This window comes from Anser brachyrhynchus (genome assembly GCF_964034855.1).
Source record: "Anser brachyrhynchus genome assembly, chromosome: 1".
In the NCBI taxonomy this organism is placed as follows: Eukaryota; Metazoa; Chordata; class Aves; order Anseriformes; family Anatidae; genus Anser; species Anser brachyrhynchus.
Window position 1 is genome coordinate 151,489,816 of NC_137694.1, and position 19,157 is coordinate 151,508,972.

General features: G+C 34.3%; 1 long non-coding RNA gene across 2 annotated transcripts; it reads right to left on the bottom strand.

Moving 5' to 3' along the window:
- Positions 1-8,087: 8,087 nt before the first annotated feature.
- On the bottom strand, positions 8,088-17,275 carry LOC308176747. Of its 2 annotated transcripts, XR_013938564.1 has the most exons (4): positions 16,949-17,275; positions 14,980-15,064; positions 10,329-10,547; positions 8,088-9,212 (listed from the first exon to the last, which is right to left on the bottom strand). It is a non-coding gene; the product is annotated as an uncharacterized lncRNA (long non-coding RNA). The 2 variants fall into 2 exon arrangements; XR_013938565.1 differs by having other exon boundaries at positions 8,088-10,547.
- Between the last annotated feature and the right edge of the window lie 1,882 nt (positions 17,276-19,157).

Sequence of the window (19,157 nt, forward strand, 5' to 3'; positions counted from 1 at the left end):
GTTATGTTTATTATATTATATTATATTATATTATATTAAAGCATATATAATACGAAATATAAAAATATTTCAAATAATTAAAAAAAAAAAGAATGACTATTGAAAGAGAATTCTCTGGAGAAGGCAAAACTATGGAACACATACATCTTGTGTATCTTATTCTACAATTCCTTCATGGAATACCTATGCAAACTTGCTCCTAAGAGCAGATAATACACTACCTACCTAGAAAATCTCTAAAGAGATGAAGTGTTGTCCTTTCCAAGACTGCTTCTGAAGCTTTCTTTATATAAGTTATACAAAGACAGTGAGGCTGTATTAGCCACCTCTTAAGTTTCTCAGTCTGCCCTATGAGCTATCCTAAGATTTGTCCAGACAAATAAACAGATTGTTACTTTAAGAACTGAGTAAAGCAGACATAATCCTCTTAGCTTGGATACAAATATTCTGCTTTAAAACTGTCTGGACTAGAGAAGGGTTTGGTTTGGTTTCGTTTGATGTGGTTTGTTTTGTTTTGTTTTGGTTAGGTATGGTATGGTTTGGGTGTTTTGTTGATGTTGCTGTTGTTGGGGCAGGGGAAGGATTGACTCAGTTCAAGAAGTAAAATATGTTATATTTGTAAAAAGCAATTTAATGTCTGTAGAATTAGGGTAACTCTATGGTCCCCAACAATGGATTGTTACATACTTTCATATACAAATGCTTTCTATCAATACAGTTAGGCCAGGAAGATATTCAGTGTTCAACATTCCCAAGTAATTTTGTTACCTGACTTCAAGACCTTTTCAGAAGACCATTAAGATTCTTTACCAGCAGTGTTTAAGAGTTTCTAATATGCTAACCTTCACCCTGTTGAATAATAATAAATTCCTACTCCTTGTTTTCCATTTCTTAGCTAGCTTCTGATCCATGACAGTTTTTTACCATCAAATGAGTACTTGATACCTTAAAAAAAATATCAGGGAATACTTTGTCATCACATTTGGTAAGTCTAAATCAATTATAAATGCTGTATTTTACTTCAGCATATATGATTAATATATGTGCAGATTTTTTTTAAGAAGCTATGTAACAGGCAACATCTTCCCTTAAACTTGACCCCAAAAAATAAAATATAAATAAATAAATAAATAAATAGATAAATAAATAAGCAAATCAGGCAACACCTCAGTTCAAGTGTAATGACAAGTTTTACTTTTTGTCTTTCTAAAAAAAAAATATATATATATATATATATATATATACTCTTGGAAGTTGAAAGAGCATGGAGTAGATAAGGAGCTGTGTTTTCCTCTTCCTTAGATCTTCTCCTGTCATAGGCTATATGTTTGTGTCTCTGTTTAGGGACTAGATTTAAGTCATTTCATAACTGTTCTGCAAACTCTAAATTCATTTCTAAGGAGTATTATTCCCTTCTGGATAATATACATGGAAGTTACCATATAGGCTTGGTGAACTGTAGACAATAACTGCATAAAACTTAGATTGCTGTCTTGACAAAAATGTTAGTCCATGAACCTGCATAGATTTACTTTCTTTTTCAAGTATTCTAATGGTTACATTTTTAGATGACTGAGTCATTAAAGATATTATTTATCTCACCAAAAAATATATCAAAAACATAGACAAACACTTCTGAACTAGTCATCCAAACTCTTTTTACAACTGAGGGAGAATAGAAGGTTACTTTGAGAGTATTATTCATCTTATTTAAAAGTAAATACTTAAAAACACATCATATAAATCATGTCTTAACTTACCTCTTCATTTTCTTTGACTATGATACAAACTGAGGTTACTAGCTTAGTTGTAGACATTTACGTAGTAGATCTCTAGAAATATAACAAATGAAATCCATACTAGAAGTCTTCTAACATTGTAGAGTGAGCAAATCCCTTTGCTTCATGAAATAATTCAGAGAAAACAGAGGCATATACATATAAGTAAATAAAATTTGTTTTAGTTAAAGTGGATTTGGATTTTGAAACAACCATCCAAAAATATTTAATGATGAAAAACGACATATGCATATACTCACTTTTCTATGTATAGTGTAACACACACACATACACACACATACACACAAAAGAAAATTTCAGATATTCTTTTGTCACATGATCTGCTTTGTAAAAATTATTAGTGTTCATTGCCCTAAATCTGTTCAACTCCACTATTAAGAAATGCTGCTCTTGGTGAAAGTAAGCTTTATTCAATATAGAGTAAATGCAAATATTTCATCCTCAATGTCTGATACTCATTCAGCAGTATATATTTTTTATGGAGATTGTTTCAGAGAAAAAATGCTGTACACAGCATAAGATCTATACATCCATTAATTCAATTTATTCAATGTAATTGGAACTTTTCACTTTTCTTTTTCCTGATAATTGTTAACTTCATGCTTTAATTTCTTCTTAGTATTTTTTCTTATATAGTTTATGACTCTGAAGTTCTAGTGTACTTTTCAACACTTTTAACTGGACAGTGAGAAGTACAAAATGCCAGAGTATCAGAAATATTCTTCTGACTTGATAATACATATCTGACTGATTTAGAGGACAAACCACACTGAAAGTCTGTAATCATGTGACCAAGTCATAGCTTGAGTGTTCATTCTTTTGTCACTTTCAGTAATGGCAATAAGTAATCAGTGCAATGTGAGTTTTGTTGGTTTTCGTTTGCTTGTTTGTTTGTTTTCTTGTTTGTTTTCTGTTATGTCCTGAGCTTCTGTAGAGCTACAAAATGTTTCTTCCATGATAGGTATGAGTTACAACACCTATGCCTGCCAAAAGTGAAGCACCTGGTCCAATCTGGTTATTAAAGCACTTTCTTTCGCCAGCGGTAAAATAAATTACTTCCCAACAATCATCCCAACTACCTTAATCTCTTATCATTGTATGAGATAAACCTTTAACCTGGAAGTGCTTCTCTGTCTCTGTTAATGATCTAGTTATGGATCTAGATGGGTAGCTCAATTTGGAAAAAAAAATAATAACATTGATCACTCACACTCTCTGCAATTATTTAAACTGTATTTAAATCAAAAGTTAGCTTGTTTGTTAATTTCTCTTATCTGTTTCCCCCAATTCTCCTTCATTGTTCCAAACTGACAGACTATTGAATGCTTTACTGCCAGATCTAAGCCTATCTCTCTGATAACTGTGGAATGCAATTTATTTAAGTTGTATTGATCAATTGTAACTTTATAAAAATTACAAAGTATTATGTGGAAAGTAATATTTTAGACTAAACCATATGTCCTAATACTAACGAGATTTTTACCATGTTTGCAGCTTTATTTTACTTATTTCTTTTTAGTAAGTGAAGTTTTCATCTTTTTTTTTTTTTCCCCTCAGATGAACAAATATGTTGAATAAACCAGAGGAAATGTAAATTGTACTAAGGAGCTGTTAATACAAATTTTCAGAAACCACCTTAGAAGTATAACATTCAAAAATGAAACAGTGTTATATCATTTAAGAAAAAAAAAGTATTTGAGTTTCAATTTTTCATGACATTTCACAATACTGGTGTTAGGTGATTGCTTCTAAAATATGTGTTTTGACAAAAGTAATTAAAGTGTGGACATTTTGAGTTATTCTGATATTTGAAACTAAAGCTTGTCCATGTTATTACTTCTCATCCATCAGTTGTTTCACTCTCAATGACCTTAAAGCTATTCTGGCATAGTCACCTTGAAGGTAAAATCAAAAATTTTGATTAGCAGCCTGTGCTTTTTTTCCCTGCTATATCTTTAGCAGGTAAACTAACATGGAGACATTATTCTTTTAGAGGTTGATTAGAAGAATCTGGCAGAGATTTGATTCTTTATTAAAAGGTAACATCCCTGAAGGATGTAAGGGAAACTAACTAGGAAAAGTGGATAATCACAGAATCATAGAATCAGTAGAATTCTTTAGAAAAGAACAAAACCTAGATGCAATCTCAAGTAAAAAGTATTTTGGACTAACATAAAGTATGACTACTATGTCCATATTTTTTTGTTTGTTTGTTTCTTTCAGGTCATACTGCATGTTAATCTTTTATTTTTATGTTATTATCTGATTTGCCCATCAAAATAGCAGTCAGGTACCAAGCACTTAGTTATTACTAAGCATCATAAATATGCAGGACTTTCCTTTTCCTTTCCACTCCTATATCTAATACTTTTATATATATATATATATATATTCTTCTAAAAAAAGTGTATTCTGTATTTTTGTTTGGGCACATTAAGGTTGTAGGCTAATTCATTCCTGTGGGAGCTAATTCTATAGTCGAGGCCTCGCTGTAGAAACTATATGGTGCCTTTCTTTACTTGAATTCTCAATCTAATCTGTCAGCACTAGGTTCTTATTGACCACATAGCCCTGATGAAGCCTAATCCAGAAAGGATTTAGAAGTTCAGAAATATCTGCAGGACTTGTCACTGATCTTTTATGGATGGAAAGTCAATGAAAACTGCAAAATGCCTGTTAACAAACTTGTTAATATTTTTCCCTGCTTTTTGGCATGTTACAGTTTATACAAATCATATAAATTGCATCAAGCTCGTCCAAGGAAATTAGAGGATTCATTAGGAATATTCTTTCCTGGATCTGGACTTCACTTTTTTTCCCATTGGAACCTCCACAATAGTTTTTTCTGCTTGTAATGTCTTGGAGTGGAAGTTGTGCTGAAGTGGTAATTTTTGTTAAAATGAGTGGAAAACCACGTTGAAGGATGTGGTATGTGCACTTAGTTTAAATGGAGATGCTTGTAGAGATACTCAGTACAAGGAAAGTACTTCTAGGTCACTGATAGAAAATCATTGCATTGAAGTGTATATCTTCCGTTTTTTACTGATAGTGTTGTGAACTTTATAAACTAATTGTAAAGTCAGCATATACCATCTCAGATAAAATAGATCCCTCTATTGCTATTTATCTATATAACAAAAGGCATAATATAATGAAACCATATATTTTCACAATCCTCCTTGAAATGCCATTAAAGATTAAAAATTTGGGCAAACATGGAGAAAAAAGAAATATGCTGTAACTTGAAAAAAAAATTGTCCTGTCTTTGTAAAGTAGTAGATTAATGGATTAAAAAACAGGTTTCTTTCTCAGGTAACCCATGTATTAATCTGGTTTCTTTAATTTAAACACTTTGAAACAGGATATATCATAATATGAAAAGTTTTAAGTGAAACATTTAGTCAGAAAAGTTTTCTCAAGACTGGAGTTATGCCATTCAGATTCTGAGAAAAATCTGTAGTATTTGTATTTTAAAAGCTCCTGCTTCTGGAGATTGTGTTTGAATTTGTTGACATTGATAGTCTACAACCTTCAAAGAAATTTGTTTTATCCTTCATCATGCTATTTCTGTTCCGCAAGTCCTCTTCTAAAATGATATGTTCCTTCTGAATTAAAAGTAATTGTAAACACTTCACATCTTCAATAGAGATTTGGTATTTTGTCATTTCAACATGTCACATTGTTAAGCTACCAAAGGCAATGGATCAAAATGATTCAGCATTGGCTTCTGAGCTTACATTTATTCTGACATACAACACTAAAGATAAATGATGATTAAAACAAAACTCTCTGCCAATAGCTACGCTTCTTGCTAATACTTGTAAATATGAATATACATTTCAGTTATCTATAGATGGATTATCAATATCATGTATCAGAAGAACAATGGATGTAGTCAATGCAAATTTGTTTCAGGTCTGACAAGACTTATCAATACAGCCCCATTCAAATCAACTTAGTTTTTTTCCAAGTACACTTGCATCTTAGTACAGTATAGCCACCCTTTGTAAAGCCAGGTTGAGTGTTTCTGGGATTCTGGAATGGGGAGAAGTAGGAGCACACTCACTTGATGGGAACGAATGAAGATGAAGGAGTTAGCCTCTTCTCTGTAGTGTCGTGTGGCAGGACAAGAGGGGAAAAAAAACAAACAAAGAAACAAACAACAACAAAAAAAAACAACATGGAATTCAATCTGAACACAAAATAACACTTTCACTGTGTGGGAGGTCAAACACAGGAACAAGTTACGCAGAGAGGTTGTGGAGTCTCTGTCCTTGGAGATCTTCAAGTCCTGACTGGACGTGATTCTGGGCAACCTGGTACCCTGACCCTGCTTGAGCAGGGACATTCTGGTCAAACCTTACAAAGACACTAGTCTTTAAGTATATTTTTAAGTATCCAGGAAACCAAAACAAATGAGCAACTTGTACTGGCTTATATTACTTTTGTGTGTGTGCATTTCCAGAATGCAATAGCTTTGAGTTTTCTTTCTCTTTTAGCTTTCAAACAAAAAGAAAAGGAAAAAAAAATCTCATGCCCTATCAGCAAAGCTTAGGGTTTTTTAATTATTTATTGTTTATTATTGTTTTTATTTTTACTTGAATTATATGGCCACAGACATATTCACAGTGTAAACTGATGTCTGACAGCTGTGTTTGGGGACACCACAGAGAATTAATCACCTAATTAAATATTCCTAAAGAATTCCATGGGGTTTTATTCCTTCCTTCCCAGAACGGTTCAAATCAACTCTACATCTTCATGTATACTATCACAGACTAGTATATTGAAAATATATAAACTGTATATAGAGTAGACTATTGTATAGTAGTGCACTTTTTCATAGTTCTCTGAACAAGTTCTTGATAATCTTAATGACCTTTTCCAAGCTAAATAATAATATAATTCTATGATTCTACCATTTTCAATTCACAGGGGTCAGAGGGTCAATGACAACACCTCCTTTTTCCTGACTACACTCTTCTTAGTGAGGAGGTACATGTGGAGAGGCACAGGAGATGCTGCTGTGCATATCTGCATTCCCATGCCACCCTGATGTTAGTGACTTGTTAGTGTTAGGTCAGAGGTTGGACTCGATGATCTTGGAGGTCTCTTCCAACCTAGACGATTCTGTGATTCTGTATTCCACAAGTGATAATATTTATAACATTAAAAAAAATAATAATAATTTAAAAAAGAGGTTACATTCCAGAAATTATTCTTTATTGTACTTATTTATAGCCTGATCTACTATACACTTTAGTAGTTGGAAGTTATTCCAAGACATTGTTCCAAAAGAGAAAAAGGAAATAACATTAAAATAATAATAATAAAATAAAAACCCTGAGCAACTTATCAAGGAGTTTTACAGTTATTCCATTACTTTATGTATATAGTTAATAAAAGATTTTTCAGTTTCAGTACATGCTACCGAATACAATACAGCTGTAGCATAGGTAGAGGTGGGTGAATAATGGTTTTCTTGTCCAAAAAAACATTAAGATATATTCCAGAGGAATGGTGGGAAAGAGAAAGATCTCTTGGAGTAGTAAGTCAGAGAACAACAATTCGTCCAAGATGGTGGAAATCTAGTTGTGTGTATCTCCTATCTCACTATGGGGCACTATGGAAGGGGCTATCAGGTTTCATTCTATTACATTGTAAAGATACATTATAACAGCCAGGCTCTTCCATAGAAAACATTATGTAAATATTCAAAGTGTGAATTAGTTGATTTCTTAAGTCAGAACTTAAATCACAGTCCACTATTTGGGACACTCACAGAAAGTGGAAGTGGGAACAGAAATTAATCAGGCTTTATTTAAATCAGAAATTACTTAAATCTGTATTTATTGCATCTTAGAAAAGTATTCCTGCTTGTGCACTGTTGCTATTTTAAAGCAGTGTATGTTGCAGGTGTTGATAAAGCTCCAGCTGGACATGAGGAAATTCTCAAAGTTTTAATACCCAAGAATTTTCCTTTTCAACAAACTATATATATACATATATTTTTTTTTTCCCCAAGAATATTTAGTACTAACATTCTTCTTCATTCCTATACTAGCATCTTGAAAAGGGCCATGATCAGCTGGGATCACTGCTAGTATTCTGAGTTTAAGACTACAAAGTCTTTATCAGAAGAAATCAAATATTTTGAATCATCAAAATTATGGAAGCCTTTATTAGCCTTTTGTTTATTGTCCAACCTTCAAGCTGGAGCAAGAAATTTCACTTTATGAATGCTTTTGAAAAAACATTGGTTGAGATTCTATGTTCTGTATCAAAAGAAGATGTACATAACTGAAAATATTTTCTCTAGTCCTGTTTAATGTCTTTGAACTGAAAGCACTGACTTTCACAATAGAAATAGATACCAATAAAACTGGCTTTACAAATTACACTGATTCACTGATTGCAATATTCAAATCTTCATAACAGTAATTCTAGTATGGCAAACAGAGAAAACAAATCAAGTAATAGGACTGAGTGGTCATATGAAGCCTACACAGGTAGAATGGTGGTGGAGACAAAGCTATGCCAGACTTTGTATTCAAGAGACAAAACAAGAACATCCATGACTGGAATTGTTTCAAAGAGACTAGGAACTGGATTGCACACTTTAGGGTTTAAAAGCTGAGCACTAATTTATCATTTCTATTACTTAACCGATTCCATGAAATAGTCTAAGTGAAACCAGCAAAAAGCTTTTGAGAATACAAAATTTGAGTGATTCATTCTGACTGCTCTCTGCATTCAGACACTGTTGACCTCCTCCTGAAGGCCCTTCTTTCCATGACTCAGATTGCTTCTCCCTAGGTGTCCTAAACAAATAGCTTGTTGAGATATTTCAAAGAGAAGATAGTTCTGTAGAAGCTCTCTAACTCAAAACTAAACACTGGCAATTTAACTGGGGCTTGAACACACCAGCTATGGAACAGACCTGCTATTCATCACATTTGTCATTATGTTCAAGTGGTCGCACAAGCTGGCCAAAAAACCTCCAGCAGCAAGCCAAGAACATAGGCCCTCTGCAGTACTATGACCTCTGACTTTTGATACTGGTTGGAGAGAAAGGTGAAAAGGTCTTGAAGATAAGTTATACAAAGTTGATATAACTTCACGTCCCATTATTGAGGCGTACCACTATTAATCATAATACATACCCTGTAATGTCTGGGTGAGGTCACGCTACATATGACACTTTTCAGTCATTAATAAAATCACATAAAACTGGGGTATAGTTTGTGCTTTGTTAGCCAAAGATGCTTGGATACAATATGCCATTTAAACCTCATTCTACCAGTAATACATGAGTCTTATTAGATTCTCAAAAGAGTCCATGGAAAGGGTTCTGTATTGCAATCATTCTCAAAATGTTTCTGAAACATGGCGTTCCTTGAGCATCAGTAGAACCTGCAAAATGTTCAAGGAAAAGATGAAGAAGCTGAGTAAATTACAGGTGTATGAAGACAGTGATCAGCCAGAAACTGTTATATAGTTTCAGCCAACAAAAAAGGCGTCTCAGTGAAAAATACTAATATCTGGGTCCATTTGTTAAGCAACCATCTATCTCTGACCCATGGAAATGTTTCTGTCTCCAACCTATTTCCAGGAAGGAATCAGCTTCATCCCATTCTCCTCCCTTACCTTTCTCATTTTACAACATGGTTGATTAGCTTTGGCAGTAACAGACATTGGCTTGTGTTTTTTGCAAGGTAAGTTAGGAACTTCACTGACAAAGTCATCATTTTCAGGACAGCAAGTATCATTTCTACACTTTAACAAATTTCATACTCTGATCCAGATAATAAGCAATACCATTTGCAACAATGGACAATCAAACATGTTACCCTTTTCATCTATAAATATCTTTGAAGGAATGTTCCCATGAAAGATGCATACACTTGTGTGTATGCATCTGTTCTAGATTAAATTAAATGCAATTTTCTAAGCCCAAGAAGTTTACATTTCAGCTCAAGTGCCTTTTATTTTCTGAATAGAAGCTTTAAAATAATAATTACAAGAGTCAGAATACAGGCAAATAAAAACACATCCCGAAAACCTATCCCAATCCCAATCCACTTCCATCATTGGGAAGACCTTGATGTTCCTCAGTGACTGGGAAAATGAACTGTTGCTCCATACTCTCAGTCAAGCAAATTGAAGAAGGCTACTGGACATTCTTAAATCCTTTCTATAAAGTATCTGCTGACCACTTATATATTAAACTCATTGTCTCCGAACATTTGAAAAATATTCAAGGTAAGCAACAATTTTCTTTGTGTTACAGAAAAGCAAGTGGTAACAAATGTTTTAATTAACACCACTCTTGCTGTCAATTGCAAATCCATCCATTTCATCTTTAACAGCTAAATGAGAAAACTTGAAACATTCATTGAAAAATGTCTCTGCTAGAAAGAAAGAATAGTTCGTCCTTGAAAGTGTTTGCTGCAATACTCTTGAACTACATGCAGCACATCAACAGTTTCTTTGTATGCTATTTCAGTATGCTTAGCCTCTCTATCCTACCTATTTCTATAATGTGCACTCTTCTGTATTCAGTTTCTTTATACGTTAGAGGAGGTTATTCTGCTGTCTACAGTCTTTTACAAATGCAGTTGATTCCAGCTTTCGTCTGTAGCTGCGTTCCATAGGATGACTGTCCACTAGTTTCAAAGTTACCATATGTAAGTCTGTCTAACAACCACAATCTTTGGAAGTGTTAGTAAGCAGATGCATGTGTGTATCCTGCAAAAGTACACATAAAAAACAAAACATGTTTTACTTTGTCAACACCCATTCCATCCATTTGAGATCTTAAATACTTCTGAGTCCTTTCATATATTTAAAATATGTCTTTGACTTTTCTAGCTAACTTACAGAGAAAATGTATATATACATCAAATTATGCCAATCCAAAATCTTATCTCCCTTCATGGTAGTTTTGCTTGACTCAAGCTAGTGTTAGCAAAGTCCATAGGTTAACAACACATAAATAGCTCCTATCTAAAATAATCAACAGCCTGATTCACCCAAAAATGTAAAAAAAAAATTCCTTCTGAAATTGGAATATGTCAAAAAGTCAACATACAAATATGGGGTTGGGATGTTGGTCACAACAACTAAATGTAAGTAGATTCAAAGAGAGGATTAGGAAAAGTTATGGACATTAGGTTCATTAGTAGCTGTTACACACAATGAAAGAAATACAATATGCCTCAGCAAGTTCCAGGAAGCTGAGAGAATTTTAAGGGCAAAATAATTGCTCTACACTTCTTCTTCCATTTTTCCTTCAGCTTGTGAAACTGGAAAGTATATGAGATAGGATGTTGGCTGTGATGGACTTTTGGATTGATACATTAGAGTCTCAATTTAGCATCTTGCCACTTACCTTCCATTGTTATTATTCCAGAGTTGTCCAAAGATGTCCTTTTTCCTTTTTTTCCAAATCTGTCATGCTGATGACTACTCATCCATGTTAACTACCATTGCCAATGTTCATGTCTTTCCTGTCTATTATTTTGATTTTAAAACATTGTTTTTGAAACATTGATTTTGAAACATTGATTTCTGAATGCTCATGATCAGGATTTGATCACGATCATTGCCTGATCTGAAGCATCATAATTTCCTGTTTCCCTCTTCTTTTAACTAATCCATTCCCAAACCTGTCTTACTGATTATAGTCAGTCCTCCCTCTAAAGATAAGGCCTTTCTCATTCAAACTGAGGTCATCTTTGGTCTAATTAAAACTTCTAGGAATCTTCTGATGTTTGGAGCTTTCTGTGATTCAGCTAAAGAACGTTTGTAAAATCTTTCTCTCTCCTTCTTCTTTCTCTACTTCCCAAATTTATTTCCTTACTCCGAGTAGACACCCTCACCCACAATGAAGGCACCACAGGAACAAGATTCATAAATTCAGTTCCAGAACTTGGTCTAAATATTCCACAGAAGTATTAATTTCTTCACATCAAGGTTGTTCACTGGAATATTTTTTTTCAGCTTACTTCCTGAATTTGTAGCTATGTGAGAAGCAGAAGGAAATGAGATCTTGATCTTCTTGGTAGCTTAAACCAGAATCCTGAAGAGACTACATTTGCTTATATTCCACATTTGTCTATATTAATGAAAATCTTTAGGTACATATTCAAAGGAAACAAACTATATCCTCTCTCCCCTCTGTCTTTTATTGTTCATTGTCTCACAAGAGCTTAAATAAAATTTCAAGGGGGGGAGGGACAGGAGGTCGGGAACAGCAGAAAAGAACAAATTGTAATACTTACAGTAATGAACAGTCAAATACTCATTTAATTTTCAGCATGTAGGAAGAATCTGCATTTTGAAAGTCAGCCAAGGTGAAGTTGCATTTCTAATTTCTTTTGTGTTTGAATTTAATTGTTTAATTTTATTTATTTATTAATAAATAAATGCTTTGTGTTGGGAATTGAAAATAAACTGGAGGTTCTAAAAAGCAATCTGTTAATTCTACAGTGTTAAAAAACTAATGTATCAGACCTTTACACAGGCATTGATCTTAAAGAAAGGATGATTGGGTCCAAAGTATTATTAACCTACATTTATAGATTTTTGTAAGTGCACATTATTCTGTTAAGCTTTTGAAATACAGAGGTGAAGTGAATTTATTTTGTTAAAAACTAATGCATTTTGTGAACCACCTGTTCACACATCGAAAAAAAAATATGCAGCAATTTCTTTCAGAAGTTTAGGTCATATGGTCAGCCCTTAAATTAATTATCTGATCAAGACTGATTGGGGTGAGATCAAATAATTACTCATTAACATTCAGCATTACTGGCAGGCTGCAGTTTGCATGTGTGTGGTGCCCTTTTTCATTTTACTCAGTCTCCTTTTTGGGTTATACCACATTGTTCTGCATGACTGGGAAGTGAAATTGGAAACAGGAAAAAAAGAAGTTTGGAGAATAAAACAGACATGACTTTATACAAAAAAAATGTGCCTTACACAGTTTTGCCTACTGAATGATCGAACTGCCTAAGAACTATTTCTATAAATCTGCCACATATTGGTCTCTCTGGGAAGCCAATAGGAATTCTGGGCACAGAGAGTTTGCAGCATTATACTTTAGTTTGTTCAAATCCTTCAAAACTGGTGTTCTATCTTTAAGTTATGTAGTTTGTAACCAGTTGAACTGTAAAGTAATATTTTCTCTTACCCTGCAGGCTTGTAACAATTTTTGTCTGAGCAGACCAGTATTGTATTTATTTCAGTAGCGGTGCCATTTAGTACCGCGTAGTGTGACATTCACATTCTTAAACATGTGAAAGAGGAACAGATAGCTCTAGATGCCCCAGACCTGTTTTGGAAACCATACTTCAAAACATTATGCTATGCTACATTATAATAAGCACAAAGGCATTTTACAAGTCATACACAGAATCTGGATTAAGGTCTTGTATATTATGTAGAAAATACACTAGATTTAAGTTGTGTTCACCAACCATCTTTCCATATGGCTATGCCTAAGCTAGTAAACTGAGTATACCCAGAACTCCAGCCTCATGATGAGACCAAGCAGAGCAGAACAGCTGTAACCATTCTGTTAAACTACTTGCTCTCCAAAAACAGGAGTCCACACTGTGAATGACACATTAAGTCTCTGCCTTATAATAACTCCAAATATTTGTCAGAGATTTATTTTGGAGAATACAGATTGGCATGATCAACAATGCCAAAGATCAATCAAAAAAATTAACTACGCAGACAACCTAATTCCACAGTCTGCAAATGTTAACTGACACTATCTCAATAATATAGACAAAATTCAGCACAATAAGCATACAGAAAATAGTAAATACGGATCAACTTCGTTCACAGAAATCACGGAGCAACTATGAAACCAGAAGCACTCTTTCTGGTACTTAAATACTCATCACAATACCATTCTTTGATTACAAGAATATGAAGTACACAAGCAAGATCAAAAATTGAATCTGCACATCCTTCTGAAGGGCAGTCTGTGGGGCTGAGGAGTCCTACCTTCTGAAAAGAATCATGAGACTCCATTTTGTTTACTTCCATAACACACAATCTTTCTACTTCAGTGTGTTTTCTTTGATCTTACATATAAATCACTTTCCTACCTTTGTCACAGAAGTCTGCTGATCTACTGCAAAATGCTACTGTGTGCCCGTGTGCATTTCACTGTTTATATCCCTCTCATAGATCTTCGTGGCTCCTTTGGATTTTGGTAGCTTTATTCTTTTACAACTTTTCAAACAAACTTTATTTGCAGAGATCTTAGCTGTCTCACTATGCAGAACCAATTTCCATTGGTAATAATTTTCAAACTTCTGATGAAGCATAATTCCATTTGTTATGAAAATATAATTTCCAGAAAAATATTTTCAATTAAATCCAAGACAAATTACAAAAAGATCCTGTACTGATTATCACAGACTACCCAAGGACCTTAGCTGATGCCACATCATCCCCAGGTCTGGGCAAGTTAGCGAGGTAGACTCTTTCAGACTCTGCCTCAGAATCACAGTACTGTTGGCCTGACTGCAGCTGAGGAGCCCCAAAAGCCACTGCAAGACTTCCAGGCTCTGAGTCCTAACTCTGCAGCAGAAAGTCTGGAAATGCTGGGACTTCTCACTGAAAGTGGGGCTCTAAGGGCTTCCAGAAACCCTCCTGGTTTATGGAGCTTCATTTTTAATAATAAACCAAGGTAATTCCAGGTGACTAGAAGAATATTAATGCAGCACCAATATACTTGGAATTACCTGACTGATTACAGCTCAGTCATTATGGCTGGATTCCAGTTCAAGCAACATTAAAATATACACATATTTAAAGCTAACTGATACAAATTAAGATATCTTAATAGTAGCTGTCAACATAATTTTAAGAAAAACAAACTGCAAGTTCTGGTGTCAGTCTTTAGTGAGTTTGAGACATTAAGTCAAATGAAAGGATATAATCTACTTAGTTTGGTAAAATATTGTATATACTCTGAGACATTATACTTCATACAAAAACCTGACTTAAATAGTGATATGTAAGTTGGCTAATAGTTATAAAGTAGACAGCAACAATTATACCTTACAAAATCAGGAATGTTTTATCTTGTACATGTGCCCAAAATCAGACTTCACGTTTTTCACCACTTTCTTCAGTAACTTTACCTGTATATACTCACTTTTCAACTTGTGAACCATGGGTCTGATTCAGAAACATATGCTGAGTTAAAGAGCAGGACTAGTCTCATCAATCCAACTGGATTCCTAATGATAGGTTAAAGGATATAAAACTATTGAAATGCCCAGAGTTAAATGCATAAGTAGGGTTTTTGCAATACTGAGGAGTTGCATATTTTCATCTTGGAACATTTGTGTATGAATGCCATGAGAAAAATATTCTGACTAATTGTGTTATTCTCTGATAATTTGCTACAGCCTTGTTGTTAAATGAATATCTCTTCCCCCTTGACAAGTCTCCTGGGAAACTGAGATTAAGTTAGTCTTTTATCACTATTTCAAGTTTATCTTTCCAAATGCTCCCATTATAGTGATTTTGGAAGTAAGCGTACTAAGCCAGAGATATTACAGGACTGTTGTACAAATGGTATTGTCAAATACCATGTAAGTGATTTAGGCTTTATCACAAATATCTCAGAGATAATTTAGTACTAAATAAAAATAAATAAATCAGTTCCTGAGCCTTAAGGCACCTTTCAATAGTTATAGTAATAAATCAGAATGATAACATAAAGCAGCCACTGATTCTTCCTCTTAATCAAATAAGATCAGAACCAAGCCATCATTCCAGCAGAAGAAGCAAAATCTAATTAGCTTATCTAACAGTGTCATTTAGTGAATCAAAAGATTTGAAAGGTCAATGAATTTTGCCCTTATCAGCTCATTATCTTCCATCACTAACAAGATATCATTAAGTAACTTCATGATAGCAGTTAACATAGCAACAGTCAGCAGCACTGCCATAATTTAAAGGGAAATTCTAGGCTGTTTTTAAATATCAATTTTTATTATATTTTCATTCACATAAATCTCCTAAAGGCCAAAAAAGATATCATTTGGAAGAAGGAAAACAAAAGTTGTCTTTTTTGACATTCTTTCTATGTGTGTCTCTGTTTCTGAAAAAGTAAGTAAAGCATTTTTCATTTTTGCTGTTCAGACGTGCTAAAAAATGTGTCAGAAAGAATATATACGATGTTGAAATGCTTGATTCTAATTTCAGTAATATGAGTATAATCTCCATATAACATCCAGCATTATGAGCTTTCTCTCAACAAAACCATTTTAGAGGTTTTGGTTCCACCATCACACAGGCAAGCTTATCTCCTGCTATACATTATATAAAGCACCACGTGGCCTGTTCTATAAATGGGACCAGTGAAAACAGCTGCGTTCAAAAAACAATTCCTGTGCACACTGAAGGTCGTTTCACCAGTCTACTGTAGAGCACAGACATGCAAAAAGTTGAACAATGCCTCTGAGAAAGTAGCAACCTGCAGTAAGGAAAAGACAGTGGTGGGAACCTCTCACTACAGATTTTCCTTCAGAGCAATTCTAAGGAAGAACTGCACTCTGGAAAGTAAATTTGTGGACTTACACTGAGCACTTCTGTGAGGCAAATAGTAGCTCATTAGTTAAAACAGTTTGTTTACGTTCCCTAAAATCAATGGAAAATTAATATTTTCTCTTCTAAAAGCACAGAGGGAAGAAAACAAAACTTGTTGAGGTTATCACTGTGAGATTGTGATCATTTTAACGTAAATCAGATCTGGAGCCTAAACTACCTGCTGTCCCACTAAGAGTCTGTCATGTTTTCTGAAAATACATGCTCTTAGGTGGAAAAACACATATGCTTTCAGCTGAGCTGCTCTCCCTGCCCTTCCCCCCCACATTTATTGGACTTATCTGCTTTAAACCTGATTATGCTATCTTTTCATTCATAGAAGGCTAAGAAAAGGGATAGAGGAATTCAAATATCTGGCAATTGTTCATAGTTCATTGTGAAAGGATGCAAGTTTTACAAAGTCAAACATCTTAGTTACAATGGAAGTTATCTCCTAATAAATAAATAAATAAAAACAAGATCAGCAGTTTTAAACTAGATAAGAACTTTTCAGATAGGAAACTACATACCCTGGCTGATAGCAGCCAATATCTGAGTCTTTGAGACAGGTGACTAGGCAGGGAAGGACAAGTAAACTTTCCTTTTGATCTTATTTTGTTTTGTTGTTGCCATAGCTCTCTCTGCTCACTCCTTATCTCCATTACCCAGACATGTTTCTCCTCTTAACCAGCCTTTCACCCCACACAGGAAAATAAGAACCATGCTTATTTCTGCAGGTGTGGGGAGCAAGTGGTTTCCTTACTGGCTTTGAGATTTAGTACGTGCTGCTTCTTCATCATCTGCTGCTCTTCTTTTTTTTTTCTTTTGTCTCCAAGCAGCTGTAAGTAAAGCTGCTACACTCATGGAAATTCAGCATTCTCTGTATCATTATTAGATATATGCCTATTGACATGGACTGACCCCATCCAGGGGTCTATCCAAATCATGGCTGAGGGTAACTAAGTAAGAGGAAAAACAGGTGATGAGGAACTTTCTAGCAAAGCAGTTTTGGGTGTTTTGTTGTTGTTTTTGTTTTGGTTTTTTTTTGGTTGGTTGGTTGGTTGGTTGGTTGGTTTTTTAATGCTGATTTGTTGAAACTGAAAGGCAAGTTTTCACTGGGAGGTAAGCAGCCTGCTCCCTGCAGCTGTGTCCCAGCTGGGAATCTGAGCAATGTAAGAACCTTGGATTCAGTCCTTTTGCTACCTAGCAGCCTGGGAGATGTGGTGTTCTGAGAGGGCTCTGAGATCCTCTTCAGTCACTTTCCCACTCCTACCATCTATCAATACAACACTACCAGGAATAGGCAAGAATGTAAGCTATGGGAGTTTATGAGGTGAGATTTAGCCATTTTATGACTTACAGACCAGAAATAGCTGAATGCCACTGCATTACAGTAAGAACTTTTCTAATAGTTAAACAATAAAAGGTTAATCTCAAAACTACAAATCCATAGGGTATGGGTTGATAACTTTAGGAATTTTAATAGAGGAAATTGTGTGAGAAAGTCCATTTAAAAGCACTTATTACTGGTATGCATAGAAGTTCAATAGTTTTTTTTTCCACGTACATTTCATGAACTATCTCCACTCAATTTTTAAGCCAGAACACATTTCTTCCCATGTCATTTTGTATGCGATCTCACAAACAATAGAAGTGAAAGCTGAAATTCCAGTTTAGTAGGATGAATATAAAAAGTCATTTTAACACAAGAGCTTGTTTGCATAAATAATTGATAATGCAGCAAAAGAAAGAAGCAAACAGGTAACTAACTGAATTAAAGAATGAAAATTTAAGTTCTTTTAAAAGGGAAATACCTCACACATGCAAGTTCTTTTGACAAAAGAGATGAAGAGCTTGTATCAATGATCTACTGATTAGCACTCACTGAATATACATTAATGGGATAGACCATAGAAACCCCAAAGGAAGTGTAATGATGAATTGTGGCAATAATCCACAAATTAAGAATCTCTAATTGTATGCATTTGCTTGATAGACTGCAAAGGTTTTGAAAGAATGTTGCATTCTATCATGCCGATGATCCATGGATTAAGGGCTCACATTTATATAGTACACTCTAATGTCTTTGAGGGAGTCATTAGGGTCTATCATGTCAACGATCCATGAATAATGAGTTGTTGGAGAAGTATCTTTTAGTCCATGTTGCTGTGCTTTAAGGATGTATCAATGTGGTTTAAGATTTAACAAGTGTAATGTACTTTATATGTCACTTCATAAACTTTTATTTACACAATGAATAATCACATATGAAGGTAAAAGAAAGAAGTGTTGCTTAAAGAGAGAATAAAGCTTTGTTTTCCTTCCATGCCTGAGATCAGTTTTTGGCAACAATAAAACCTTATGCATTGTTTGGTGCTAATTCATATTAGTGAGATTTGTCACAAAATTGTGAATGTTATACAGTGTTCATAATATTAAAAGCATACAGGCTACAGGCAGCCTTTGCAGCAAGACAGTAATCACAAACATCATCCAAGTGGAATCAACAGAGTTTTGAGGACTTAGATACTCTCCTAATAATGACCTAAACAAGGACTGTTCAGTTTTATGTGAATTCCAATTTGTTACTTTAGTTTGAAATATTCTATTAGCACTTGATGATAATAGGATTATGTGTAACTGTAGGTGTAACAAGCTTTCTGACCAAATCCTCCCAGAAAAATCATTTCTGCACAAAGATTTAAAAGTCATAATTAGCTTTGAAATAAATCTTGTTCA